General features: G+C 52.0%; 1 non-coding gene across 1 annotated transcript; it reads right to left on the bottom strand.

The window, feature by feature from the left end:
* Window positions 1–5,961: 5,961 nt before the first annotated feature.
* On the bottom strand, window positions 5,962–6,019 carry LOC138243833 (U7 small nuclear RNA). Its single transcript, XR_011192451.1, has one exon. It is a non-coding gene; the product is annotated as a U7 small nuclear RNA (small nuclear RNA).
* Between the last annotated feature and the right edge of the window lie 8,458 nt (window positions 6,020–14,477).

Here is a 14,477-nt window from a genome sequence, read left to right as displayed (position 1 = left end):
CTGAATTCGAGTCGCTATTACGCACTCTCTCTAGCAGCGACAGGTCTGACCACGATCTCTTCCATATCTCCGTCAGCGGAGAAGCTAGGAGAATAGATCTCCATTCTCTGAGAGAGCTAGCGAAGGACATAGAGAGATTTGACCCCGCAGTGTCAGAGAATAATATCGAGAGTTATATTCAAGACCTCAGGTATAACCTGCAGTACCTGCCAAACGCCACAGAACAGGAGAAAGTTTTTCTGGTTAGAAAAACTACCAGCAGAGCTGTACATGAGTGGATGGCTAGGCAGATGAAAGAAGTCTGTAATGACTTTGAGCAGCTTTGTCAAGCACTTATCGAAGAATACAGTGCGTTTATTGACCCGACTGCTGCGATAGCCGCCGCTCTTAACATTAAGCACGAGAGAGCAGAGTCCCCTCGCGAATATTACGAGAGACTTAGACGAACTTATTTTGCAGGGCGAAATGATGAGGGTTGCGAAGAGAACACACATTTCAAGGGTTTATTCATTGCGAATCTCCACCCGTCAGTCAGAAAGATGATCTTAATGCATACAGATGCACAGACCATGAAAATGACTGATATCAAGAGATTCGTGCAGAAAGCCTGGGAGTATGATGTCCAAAGTCGCTCTGAGCAAAAAGTTGCTAAAGCGACTGTGTCCGCCGTCAGAGCCAGCAGGGTTAATTCCCCCCTGCTCGAAGGAGCACAGGCTCCTGAGCTGGCTAAGCCCCGTTCCAAAGCACTCACACAGGACCGCACCCAGCGTCCTAAGTGCCATGAGAACACCGGGGGAAGGAAAGGGCTAGAAAAGGCTGAACAAAAGGATTCAGTAGCCGCCCGCCTGGCCAGGCTTGAACAAGCTTTATTAGGACAGGGACAACCGTTCCCCAAGGCTGCCGGAAGCGTGAATGAGCTGATACTCTCCACTGGAGGAGGCGGAGACCCGCCCCCTCTCCCTCCCTCAGTCTATCTGATTGAGCGGAATGGTTCCTGCCTGGATAAGGTCAGCCACTCCCAAGTGAGTGCTGACTCCACCCCTGAAGTCACAGAGCAGGCAGTAAAACGCAGAGGAAAAGCAAGAAGCTTTTACCTCAAGGCTGCCATGGGTGATGTCTTACCCAGTGAGACACTGATTGACACTGAGGTTGAGAGGTGTTTGATGTCACACGGCAAGCTCAAACGGGTAGAAAAAGAAAAGGGCATGCGACTCAGAGAGGAACCTTTGGTGGATCACCAGAAAGGCAAGGTGTGGAAACAGGTCAAGGCTCCTAAGCCTTCTGTACAGAAGGAAAGGGGGGCCAAGAGGCAGACTGTGCTCACACAGTGCCCACCGAACACAGAAGCCTATGCGGAGATTCCTTCTGTTCCCTCTGGACAAGAAATAAAAATATTTTCTTGTTCCCCGGATATACAGGGAAGTCGTGTCCCGGCTGAGGTCACAACAGCCTCCATGCCACAGGAGCGGTGCTCCAAGCAGCCGCCTGATCCACCAGGTAAAGCACACCCCTTTTACGTCCCTAAAGAGGAGCAGATCTCCCCACCTGGCGATGAAAAGGAGCTTTCCCTGTGCACCCTGGCACCCAAGAGGGGTCAGGACCACCACCCTGCAGTGGTGGAAGGGATCCAGATGGCAGGAGAGCAGGTTGGTGATGTAGCCCTCACCCTTAGCCCTGAGAGGTCCTCTATTAGTGAGGATCTGCTTGAGCAGCTGTCACAGGGCCACCGCCAGGTGCCACTGGTGCAACATTCACAGGTTAGACAGGAGGTCCAGCTGGACGCAGAGACTACTGCGCTGTGGACACACCTGATCCCAGATGCCGATTCCCTCTGCTTTGACCCAGGGAACCTGCAGTCAGGTAACATTATTTCTCACAACTACCAGGTAGTGAGTGAGACTGACCTGATTGTTCCTGCCTCAACGGCAGGGTTGCCAACACACCCAGTCCCCCAGAAGGGACAGGGAATGAAAGCCGAGACGGTTTTCTTACGGCCACCAGCTCAGTCTGTCAGTCTGAGTCTGACCAACAGTGGTTCAGCCAGACTGGAGCTGGATGGTCAAGTCACCCGCCTGCCAGTGCAGGACATCGCAAAGAGAGGTGTCAGAATCCCCGCCTGCACTGACATGGGCCTGGTGAGTGATAGTAAGTTCAAAGACAGTGAACTAGCTATCCCAGTGCTGGGGCAGCTCCCTGAACCCCTAGCGAGGGAAGGGGGGAGCGAGCAGGTGTCCTACACCTACCCCCAGCGAACGACTGTAAACATGCCGATAGAGGGATTCCTCAATCAGGAAGTGTGCAGGGTGGACCTGAACAGTGAGAATGGGATAACAATCCCAGATCACTCAGGTGCTCCAGATGACCACTCAGCCGAGGGTCAGGCATGCTCCACCGCTGCACCGCCCCCTGCAGGGTTCCTAGAGCACAGGCATGAACAAATCGAAAAAGCAGATGCCCTGGAAACGGAGGAGCAGCCTCAGCCGCTGCGTCAGATCTCCCCAGATTTCCAGGATGTTGGTGCCCAAGATGCCACAGGGCATACTGAGAAAGACACCATGTACACGCTGCGCCAGCTTAGAAAGGCAACAGTCACTCAGAAGGAGATGACTGGGATCAGCCACCCGAAAAGACTTTTGGGAGGACTGATTGCTGCCGCCACTGTTGCACGTTTGCTTTTTCTGGTAGGTTTGTGTGCTACTGGCACTCTCACCCTGACTGCCCCAAGAAGGCAGGTGTCAGAGATGCCAGAGGGTAGTGACAGACTGTATCAACAGCAGCAAAAGTTGGAAAGCTTAGGGAAAACCCTACAGGCAACTTCCTATGCAACAGGGTTAAACCTTATTCCCCAAACAGTGGACATGATTGTTGGTGTTATACAGTGGGTTTATGCTTGTGTGCAACAGGCCAGAATGTTGACACAAGACCTGTTAAGGGAGTTTAGTGCCACTGTAGCCAGTCTAACCACGGCACAAATCCCAACCCACTTGATTCCACTCTTCTCAGTAGAGGAGTGTGTGACATTAACCCCATCGCTCATAGCTCACCCAGAAGGCAATCCAAGATTGAATTCGGTTCCAAATCTTGAGATGGGTATGGCTACCAAAGCTATCCACTGGCTGTGTCTAAAAGATTCACCAATGAAGGGTGTAAAGCTATTAACGAGCAGAGGGAGGTTAATGAACCCCATGAAGAGCAGGTGGGAAGTAAATGGCTGGTCAGCACACCACATTTAACTGACACTATGACTTGTGACGGGCATGATACAGCTACCACAATGCAGCTACCTAACCAATAGTTTTCCCGAGGAGGCCATAGTACAGCATGGTAACTTAACACTGTACGGTCTGGAACCAGACAATATAAGACCAAACTTGAGGTCTAAGATGCCTTCAGGTGCCACACTATTTAATCGGATAGAAATCCAAGAAACAGTAAGCCCTGAAGAGGTACAGGTAGTTAGTTTGCTTTAATGGAACAAACCTCCAAACCACCCTAGCAGATACCCAACACAGGTGTTGTGGTTTATCGGGGGCTGGGAACAGGAACTGTTGTTATTGTAACACTACTGCCAGGTAGCTGGATCATGACTGACAGTGTACTCTGAATGATGTACTCTCACATCAAGATGTACTCTGGGTAGCATGAATGAGTCAAAGGTAGCATGCCAAAAGAAAGGAAGTTACTTCTTCCCAAATATCTACTACAGAGGTATCAGATATTGACAGTGAACTTCCTGATGTGTAATTCCTAGACTTAGATAATGTCTCTTACCGTGTTTATACATACTCCAGATGTTATTCATCCTGTTTGTATCCAATGCTGGTTCCAGTATGAATTCTCGAGGAGTAATGTGGACATTTAAGATTAATGTTCTAATGGCAAGGGACATCACTTAACTCTGTTTTGTTTTGAAGGCAACAACGCCTCAGGACCTCGTGACCTTCAAAAAGGGGGGATATGTAGTGGCGAGGCTTAATAATAAGGCAGAATTAAGTGTTTCTGAGCTTTCCCTCATTTCTCTGTTCATCTCTGTGGTGCAGCCACAGAGAAACCATTCATGCAAGGTGATTTAAGGTTCAAGGACAGCTCCCAAAGGGGGATGCACTTAGCTAAGCCTGGCTATCATGATCAATGGTCACCCATTGGCACCTATCTGTTTAGGGAGTGCGAGTTGGACATCTGGACTGCATTACTAAGTGTCAGGACTAAGTGACTCATATCTCACCTTGATCAACCAATCAGGGACTGGTAGGGCCGAGTAACCCACGTGGGACTCTGATGCCCATGGAACTTTCAGCCAATCAATGAGCTGAAGTTCCTCCAGGTAAAAACAGGCAACACAGAGAGCCTGTAAGATTCAGATTCAGATTCTAAAGGGAATTCAAAGGAGAATTCCAGGGCAGGACGGCCCAGGAGCAGAAGGCTCCCAAGGGCAGGACATTCTCGCAGCGCGCCTCCTGACCATCCTGAGACTCAGCCCGGACAACCACAGAACGGCCAGTGTGTCCGAGTGCCAGAACTTTCCTTTGTTCTAAGAGTCTAGAGTGGAGGTTGGCAGAGAGTAACCAGCAGCAGGCCTCCTGAACAGGTCGGAACTGTGGACAGCTGAATCACTATTCAGAACTAGCTCTTCATCAGGAACGAACCGGTCCTCTTCCTGACTTGCTAGGACCCACAGTCATCCTTTCTCCTGTGCACAAACTTTGCTAGTTAAAGCCAACAGTGAGCATCAGCAGCGCACCGTCGCAAGCCGCACAGCACAGCCTGGCACGGAGCCTGCAACTGTTTCTTTGTGCCCGCAGGAGATCTGAATCCCCAAAGATTGGATGAGTATTCAACTTCAATGCATTACAGCTCGAGAATTCAATTGTTATCCAAACCAGTTGATATCAATTTAATTCCTAAGAGTTATGTACTTGTTTGAGTATCTAATGTAGAAGTTGTAACCAAGTTCACTTTACGAAACGGTCTTAATGAATGATATACTGAACGTATGTCCTCTTGATGTGTAACACTTTGTAACTGATTGAATATATATCTTTTGTATTCTGATAACCCTCTCGATAAGATCTGTTAGGTTATATGCATATTCTATGTATTAATAAATGTATCCTCGTGTATTAGTACCTGTGTGTGCGCGTTGTTTGAGTTATGTCGCATGGTTGGATTCTAAAGCCATCAAAAGAATCAACTTTGTGATTTACTGCTACAATTAATAATTGTCTCAGTAAATGCCCAAACCCTACAAAACTGGTGCCTTCAGAGAGCCACTATGATTACATATTTGGCGTCCCTGAACCGGCATAATCTACACACAATATTACAGAAATGACAGCAGCATTGAACATGGCGAGACGTAAAAGATTGTTAATTTCCTTCAAATACTCACAGTGTGTTTATTCTGCTGTATTAATTTACTGTGCTCATCCGGCAGTTACAAACTTGTTATCTACACACTGTTCCCAGAGCTGGATAGGTGACTCCACATTCTACAGCTCTCTAGCAAAAGAGGAAGTCAGACTATAGAAATGGAGAAAATCTCCTTTTCAGAATGTGGAAATATATTCCTGAGAGAAGTCCTTTCTCGAAGTTCAACACTCTCTGCAAGTCACCCATTCCCACCTTGCGCAGTGTAGTGGTTATCACATTCTCTTAACACACCAAAGGGTTTCAGTTTGAAAGCGGGCGAAAACAAGTGATCACTTTTTGCACATTTGTCACTGCTGACGTTGCTTTATGGGTCTATTTTCTATACTGTGCTGATCAATTGGAAATCAAATGGCAAAAAAGACCCGTTCCCACACCTAAGGTCAAATATTAGGAATCAAAACTGTTCGAGTGTATGGAAGCACATAGCTTTATTAAGATTTCCAAGTGCTAGATCTTTTTATTCCTAAAAGACCCTATTTATGTTGTATGAGAAATATTAATATTAATACAGAATATTTTTTCACCAAATAAATGGGCTTTCTGACTTCAGAAAGCCTTCTAAACAAATACTAAAAGAGCAAAAATTCCATTTGGTAAATGAAATGAAAACACATACCCTACCAAACCTTGAGTACAGGCCATTCAGGGTGATAATACAAAACCATTTATAATTCAACAAATAAAACCTGTCAACTGGTAATCACCACTTATCATAAAAAATAAGTAGCAATACACAGTAGGGGACTCTTGGGTGCAAGTTAAATCCATGCAAGGAGGGGGTTTAGTGTTACATTTCCAAATCAGATATGCAAATGAGAGATCTGGCCCAGCCAATCTCAAAGCTCCCTTGGTCTGGAATGGAGCTGCTCCCCTCTTCTAGTTATTCACACTGGAGTTAGGTTACATATTAGCACATTTCATCTAACAGTTGCTCCAGAAACAAAAACGTAAACAAATGACCTGGAATGAGACCACACCTATTAGAATGTAGTTCAACAGATAACTTGTAAACCTTGTCATAAGATTTTTTTTGTTCTACAAAATATACTTTATTCCACAAAAAAAACATCTCAAAAGAAACATCTCACACATATTAACACTCCATGTAATAAAAAACAACGGCGTAACGGAGATTGATTATCAATCTTTGCAAGTGGGGGCGGATTTGCGCAATTAAGAGAGCCCCTCCAAACCTACCACTCGCTATTGTCCTTTAATCCCTGTTTATCCCAAAGTCCTTTCCAGCGCTCCCTCGCCGTGGGAAAACCCCATTTGGCAACGTGGTGCTTCGTCCTCCTCCTGAGGTTCGCCAGGATCCTCTCCTCCAGCTCCCTCGCCCCCCACTTTATGTTGTGCCGGATGAGAGTGTTCCTCACCTTCCACAGTCCTTGTTTTGTGAGGGACAGCAGCAGCCCCCACAGGTCCTGTGTCCCCTTGTCCAGTCTAGTGGGTGCCAGCCCCCAGCAGAATATACTGGTAACTGAGCACCACACCCGTTCCCAGGAGTTGCATAATGTTGTCCATTCTGTGCCCAACACCGCCTTGGCGAAGGGGCAGCTCCAGAACACGTGCTCCTGAGTCTCCTCGACGAAACACGTGTCCCAGGGGCAATGCGGATTCCTGGAGATCGAGTGTCTGTAGAGGACCTCTCTGGTAGCCAGTCTCTTGTGTACGGCCATCCAGTTGAGGTCCTTCAGTTGGTTGTCAAGTTCTTTGGGCTGTGTCCTTTCCCAGACTTGTCTGGGAACCTGCAGCCTTTCGTCAGCGACCAAATGCCCCCTCACCTCTTTGTACAGGGCTCTGTGGTTGGTGCAGAGCTCTGGCTGTCTCGTGGCCTCGTACCTCCTGCTCCACTTGACAGCGCGGATTGTAGAACTCCGGTTGCCTCTCTGTCTTGAGCCCAGTGTTTGACCACTGGACCAAGTGCATCATCGGGACGGAGAGCCACAGCCTGACAAAGTACTGGTACTTGTGGCCGATGGGCTCCCGCAGCGCCCGACAGAAGTTGCAGTAGAAGATGCAGTCGAGTTTCAGGGGGAAATGTGGGACATCTCGACCCCCTTCCTCGACCTGCTGACACATCCGGTTCCTCGTGATGTACTCGTACCTGCCACCCCAGACGAAGCCGAAGATCATCCCTTGCAGCGCTCGTCTGAGTCTGGCCGGCAGCGGGTACACCACCGCCAGGTAAACCAAAGCCGGCAGGATGTCTGCTTTCAACACCATCACTTTCCCTGTGTAGGACAGCGACCGCGTTTTCCACAGACCCAGAATCGCATTCACCTTGGCGATCCTCTCGGTCCAGTTGATGGTCTCGTTGTCCTGGGTCTGGAAGGAAACCCCCAGTATTTTGAGAGGCTCCGTGCAGAGCTCGAGACCCTCTGGGGCCGTCGTCCTGTGCTTCCAGGGCCTGAAGAACTTCAGTTTGCTCTTTCGGCGGTTGAGTTTCGACCCCGAGGCTCTGGAGTATTGCTCCATGACCTGCAGGGCCCTTCTCAACCCCCTGTCCGACCTCAGGAACAGCGTTGTGTCGTCGGCGTACTGGAAGATCTTCAGGGTTTACCCTGCGCCTCCCGGTATCTCCAGGCGGTTGATGACAGGGTCCCGTCTCACCGCCTCTGCTAGGGGCTCTGTGAAAAGAACATAGAGAAGGGGGGAAAGGGGGCAGTCTTGTCATACTCCGGATTCCTGGGGAATGAAATCCCCCAGGTTTCCGTTCACGTTGACTCTGCTGCCTATGTCAGAGTACAGTATCTTAATCCAGAGGCTGAAACTCTCTCCGAAACCGAAGCGTTCCAGCACCCTGAACAGATAGCTGTGGTTCACTCTGTCGAAGGCTTTCTCCTGGTCCAGGCTGACCACCATCAAGGGCATATTCCGGTCCTCGCCCCAGGCGCTAGCGTCTCTGGTCAGCTGGAGGTTCCAGCTGACAGATCGCCCTTCCACCCCCACACGTCTGGTCGCTGTGGATGATGTGGGGGAGGGCGGTTCTCAGTCTGGCGGTCAGAAGCTTGGACAGGATCTTTACGTCCATGCAGAACATCATGATCGGCCTCCAGTTTTTGAGGTCGGCGGCATCTACTCCCTTGAAGAGCAGGGAGATGACGCCCTTCCTCATGGTGTTTCCGAGTTTCCACCGGCGGAAGATCTCCTGCACCACTTCCACCAGATCTGCCGCCAGGGTGTCCCAGAAGCAGGTGTAGAATTCCTTGGGGAGTCCGTCCGGCCCTGGCACCTTGCCATTCTCCATGGACAAGAGCACCGCCTTCAGCTCCTCGGCCGCGATCGGACCCTCCAAGTCCTCCCTCACCTCCTCCGGTACTCGTGCCTTCAGCCCCTCCAGAAAAGCATCACCTGCCTCCACCTCTGTCTGCTTTTCTGAAAAGAGCTCCTTGTAGAAAGTGGTGGTCGCTTCTACCTTGTCACTCTCGTCCAGCACTTCCTCTCCATCTCCCCGTCTCAGGCTGTAGATCACCCACTTTTTCTGGGCTCCACGGACCTGATTGAAGAAATAAGAGGAACAGGTTTTATTATTTTCATAATGCTCCCTTTGTGCCTTGACCAGGAAAGCCTTGGCTTTCTTTCTCGGTGTGCAGCTTGCGGAGCCTTTCCTTCACGTCCCATGCCGGGGCTGAATTGAAGGCTCCTCCCCTGTTAGCCGAGCTGTACTCCTCCTCTAGTTGTTTCGGGAGTCACGCAGCTTCCTTCCTCTCCCTGGACGCCTTCCGTCTGCAGTACGTCTGTGCCAGCGTTCGGGTCCTGTCCTTCATGGACTCCCACCATTCCACCACGGAGCTGTAGCCGTCCGTCATGTCGACCCAGCTTGAGTAGTCTTTACTGAACAGTGCCCTGAAGTCATCTTCCTCCAGTATCACCCGGTTCAGCATCCAGTACCCACGACCGAATGCTGGCAGGCTGGTGTTGGCCACCACCGTCAAGCGCTCGTGGTCGGAATACCACGCTGGGGACACCGTCACCGACTCCAGGGAGCAGGTCGTGTGCAGGAAGATGTAGTCCAGGCGGCTGCACACTCCCCGGGAGTTTTTCCAAGTCGTTCCGGCGTCGTTAGGGCGGCACCGTCTGAAGCCGTCTACCAGGGAGAATTGCTTGAGTAGCGACTCTGCCGAGCTAGCGTCGCTCCCCTTCTCCCGGTCAACGTTGAAGTCCCCGCCGAGCACCACCTGTCTGTTGGTGGTGCAGCAGCTGGCCAGGTCAGCAAACACTTCCTTCCAGATAGAGGGTTCCGTCGGAGCATAGACGTTAATCGCTCTCAACTTCTGCCCCCTCCAGTCGATGTCTGCGACCAGGATCCGGCCCTGCACCACGGAGAAGGAGGAAACCAGCATCATCTCTGGGTTTCCGAGGAGGATTCCCACTCCGGAAGAGTTAACCCCTCCTACGCTCCAGCATGATTTTCCCTTCGTCCATTCCCTGGTGAATGTCAGCTTGTCGCTTTCATCCTTCAGGTGGACCTCCTGTAAGAAACAAACTGAGAAAGACTTTGAGGCCAGATCATGAAAGACTCCCCGTCTTTTCAACGGGTCTATTAGCCCTCTCACTTTAGTTGTAAGAAAGGTAAGTTTCACAATCATGATTAAACAAGTGAAAGTTGAACCTCCTCTCTTTGTGCTTACAGTGGAAAACTTGGGAGTCTACATCTGGGCACTGTTTAGCCTAGATGTAACTCCTCTCGTTCGGGTCCTGGGGGGAATATGCTGGGCTCCCTCCAGGTCTCGCTGGGGACTGAAAGGTAAACATGCTGGACAGGTCCAGCCCTACCATCAGTCCCGGCTCCAGGGCGGCTTCAAAGTAATCCTCGTCTTCCTCGAGGATACTCTCTGCCACCGCTTCGGGAAGGCTTTTTTCTTCCCTTTCTCCAGGAGTTTCGGGGACCTCCAGTTGCTCCTGGGCCTTGGGGGAGGGGGGCTCCACTTCCTGGGCTGCCTCTTCCTGTTGTTCCTGGGCCTCAGGGGAGGGGGTTACCTCTTCCTGGGCTGCCTCCTCCGGTTGTTCCTGGGCCTCGGGGGAAGAAAGTTCAGTTTCCTCTAGAACGAGGAAATGGTTCTCCCTTAACACTCTTTTCTTTTTGTCCTTCCGAAGGTGGATCCGCCCTGCATCTCTTCTCCCGCTTTCTCTTTCCCTTCTTGCTGGGAGTTATAGGGCCCTTCCTCTGGTCAGCCATTTTGTCCGTCGTCCTGGCGGCCATCTTGTGGCACTGGTGCGGCTGGGGGTGTGGCCTCGGCAGTTTAGGTTCTCTGCGGGGGAGGTGCGGGTTCTTTGTTCTCACCTCTCTCCCTTTGTCTTGAGACCGGTTTCTGCCGGCCGGCTTCCACCACCTGCGCAAACGACCTGCGCAGGAGCTCCCAGGAGCTCTTGGACACGACGCACAGACAGAGCGCGGGGAGCCGCCGCCTGCAAACACGGCTCCAGGCAGGACTCCGCTCCGCAGGAGCCGCAGAGCAGAGGAGATGGGGGCAGCTTAGCTCCTGTGCAGAGACCTGAGCTGTTGTTGCTGCAGACGCTGTCTTTTCTGTTCTCGGGGTAGGAGTGAATGTTCAGTTGCCCTTAGAAATGAAGCAGAGCACTTCAACGGCATGGGTGTGTGTGTGTGCGTGCGCCCTGGTGATTCTGGGAGACAGATCGAACCTGGGCTAAAAGAGAGGGGGCTTAGCCCTCTTCCATTTGCTAGTTCAAAGTTGTACAACCCATTTGTATCTGCTAGGCGGCGCAGTCGTCGTGCACAAAGAACGCTTTGAAAAGCGACAAAAGCAAGTCATTCCGAGTTGGTCGTTTGTGTTTTCCGTTCAGGCGCGAAATGCTGAAATGATCTCTCGGTTCCTTGGTTGTCATTTCTGCGTCGTAAAGGAATCACAGCACGCGTCGCCTTCCAGCACGCTGGGTCGGGACACGATGCCGGGGGTCGGAGAGGGCAATGTCTTCCTTGTTAATAAAGTAACAAGTATCCCTGCCTGTCACGCGGGAGACCGGGGTTCGATTCCCTGGCGGGTAATTGCTTTTCTTTTACCTCCTTAGAGAAAGGACTGCCTTTCACTTCTCTGTTTTCTTTCACAGCGTCGTGCACCTTTTCATTGCTCTCGCTTTCAGAGCCTCCGCACGGCACACGACTCGACATCAGGAAGCACATTGAAGTGAAAGCAGGGAGCGCTGCGACATGCACTGTGCAGATCCCGCCACACTAAGAGGTGAGTGGGTCTGTTCGAAGCACAAAGAACGCTTTGATAAGCGTCAAAGGCAAGTCATTCCGAGCTGGTCATTTGAAAGCAGGATGCGCTGCGACATGCACTGTGCAGATCCCGCCACACAAAGAGGTGAGTGGGTCTGCTCGATCACAGCGCTAGGCGAATCCCCAATCCCCTTTTGTGCGTGGCGACAAAAGAAGTCTGTTCCCGCCCGGTTTTTGAACCGGGTACCTTTCACGTGTGAGGCAAATGTGAAAACCACTACAATACGGAAAGGTGGTAAGATGTGTCCAGCAGCCCAGTGTGATTCAGCTGCTTTCAGTGCCTTTATTGGAGTGCGCTGATGGACCGTGCTCTCTCTCCAGAGACCAGCACGCCTGTCATGGACAGAGCAGGAAAGGTGGCGCCACATTCTACAGCCCTCTCCACGCAATCGACGAAATCGGGCTACTGAAGTGGAGAAAATCGCCTCTCCAGAAAGTGCAAATATCATCTTGGAGAGTATAAATCCTATTGCCGAAGGTCAGCCCTGTCTACCAGAGTAACCCTCCCACCTCCTGCAGCGATGATCAGCTCGTCTCACACGCGAGAAGTTTCGGCTGGAAACAAGCGCCCCCTCTTCTCGCACATTTTGCACGTTCGAGTAGTTTTAATGCGGCTCCTTCGTACACGGTGCTGATCTTTTGGAAAGCAGGAGGCAAAACTGACACGTCCCCATACCGGGAATCGAACCCGGGGCGCCTGGGTGAAAACCAGGAATCCTAACCGCTAGACCAGAGCACGCAACCGGGCATTGTGCAAGCAAACTAAATAAATATGAGAAAACACGCAAGAGAGTTGTCACTCAGTGTCGAAGGGTCGATGTATACTGGGGCTCAGTTGAAATGCAACGTCAGGACTTTCCCGAATTATGTCACACGAAGAGAGCACAGCCTTTTCCGCCCTGCCACGTGTGTATCAGTAACTCGCCATGATCGCATAGGGGTCAGTACTTTGCGTTGTGGCCGTCCTGATGTACCCCGGTCTCCCGCGTGACAGGTGGGGATACTCGCCACTATACTAACGAGGAAGACATCGCTCTCTGCTTAGTGTGCAAAACACTTACTTGCAGCATTGTGGGTGCTGTGGTTTAAACGCTATTGGTTTGTGAACAGAATACCCCTATCCCAGTGCATTGTGCCACATTAAATTTAACACACGAGAAAAAGAAATTCAGAACGCAAAGCTGTGTCAGTGTTCTGTGTAAAAAATTGGTTTGAACATCACGGGAGCTGTTTTTAATAAGCTGCTGAGTAAAGATTATTGAAGCATTTATAGGTTCTTTTCAGAACAAAGGACGAGTGGAGACGCGATTAACAAACAAGCATTAGCTTTATTCATTAACAACCACACAAAACCAAACACAGGATCTACATGCACATGAGGAGACTGACGGAACATGTACACATCGTTAGGGTGGTAATTACCTAACAACACACTATACTTTTACAAGACTACGCAGGGCACTCGAACTATTAGGACATTATTTACACAGGTAGGGTCAGCCGCTGGTCATCGTGCTGACCCTCAGACTCTCCCCGGCTACCACTCCCAGCATGCCCAGCGGTACTACGAGCGCCTGGGGGTGCTTCCTCCTTACCACCAGGCGAGGGCATTACACTGCCCCCACCTGAAGCGTCTGGCGTCTCGTCGACATCGAACACCCCCCTCAAGCTGTACTTGTATTCGGCTAACTGCTGCGGAACCCTGCGTGAGCGGCCGCTGCGCCGCGGTGACGGCTGGCGACCCACGGACGCCCCACTATCGGCCGGCTCCAGCCCCGGCTGCTCCTCTAGAGCCTGACCACACGGCTCCTCTTCCCGGGCCCGGTAGGGGGCCAGGCGGTCTCGGTGCAGGACCACCACTCTCCCCCGTGTTCGCAACCGGACACGGTAGCAGACCTCGCCCACCACCCCGAGTACCTCAGCGGGCCCCTCCCACGACGGCGCCAGCTTAGGGCTGAGGCCTTTGCGGCGGCGCGGGTTGTACACCCAAACCGAGTCCCCGGGCTGGAAGGCAGGCCCCCTGCAGCGCAGGTCGTAGTGCCGCTTCTGCCGGACCCCCGCCTGTGTCAGGTGGGTCCGTGCAAAGCTGTGTACCCGCTGCATCCACTGCCACAGGTCCCACTCGTAGTCCGGTCCAGCCGGCAGTGCCGACCCGTTTTCAGGCAGCGGGCCGAAGACCAGGTCCACCGGGGTTCGCATTTCCTGGCCCAGCATGAGCGAGGCCGGGGTGCACCCGGTGGATTCCTGGACCACGGTCCTATACGCCCAGAGCGCAAGGGGGAGGTGGCAGTCCCAGTCCCGTTGGTGCCGGGACACCAGGGTGAACAGCTGGGTGGCGAGCATCCGATTAAACCGCTCCACCAACCCGTCGCTCTGGGGATGCAGCGGTGTGGTCCGCGTGGCGCTGGCACACTCTGGCGAAGACCTGGGACTCGAAGTTACGCCCCTGGTCACTGTGTAACTCCTCCGGCACCCACAGCCTGGCAAACATCCCCTCCAGCAGTGCATCGGCCACCGTGGGGGCACTCTGGTCCGGGGGGGCGTAGGCCTCCGGCCACTTCGTAAAATAATCCATGGCCACCAAGACGTAGCGGTTCCCAGCCTCGGTGTGTGGAAACGGGCCCAAAACGTCCGCCCCCACCCGCTCCATAGGAGCCCCCACCTGGTGTTGTTGGAGGGGGGCCCTTCTGCACCACGCACACCGCACACGTTCGGCAGTACCGCTCCACGTCCCGGTGGCAAAGACCCCAATAAAAATGGCCTCGGTGACGCTGCAGGGTTTTTTTACCGCCGAAGTGCCCCA

This window comes from Lepisosteus oculatus, chromosome 14 (genome assembly GCF_040954835.1).
Source record: "Lepisosteus oculatus isolate fLepOcu1 chromosome 14, fLepOcu1.hap2, whole genome shotgun sequence".
Taxonomy (NCBI): domain Eukaryota; kingdom Metazoa; phylum Chordata; class Actinopteri; order Semionotiformes; family Lepisosteidae; genus Lepisosteus; species Lepisosteus oculatus.
Note: the sequence above shows the minus strand (reverse complement) of the source record. Positions and strands in the feature narration are given on the sequence as shown.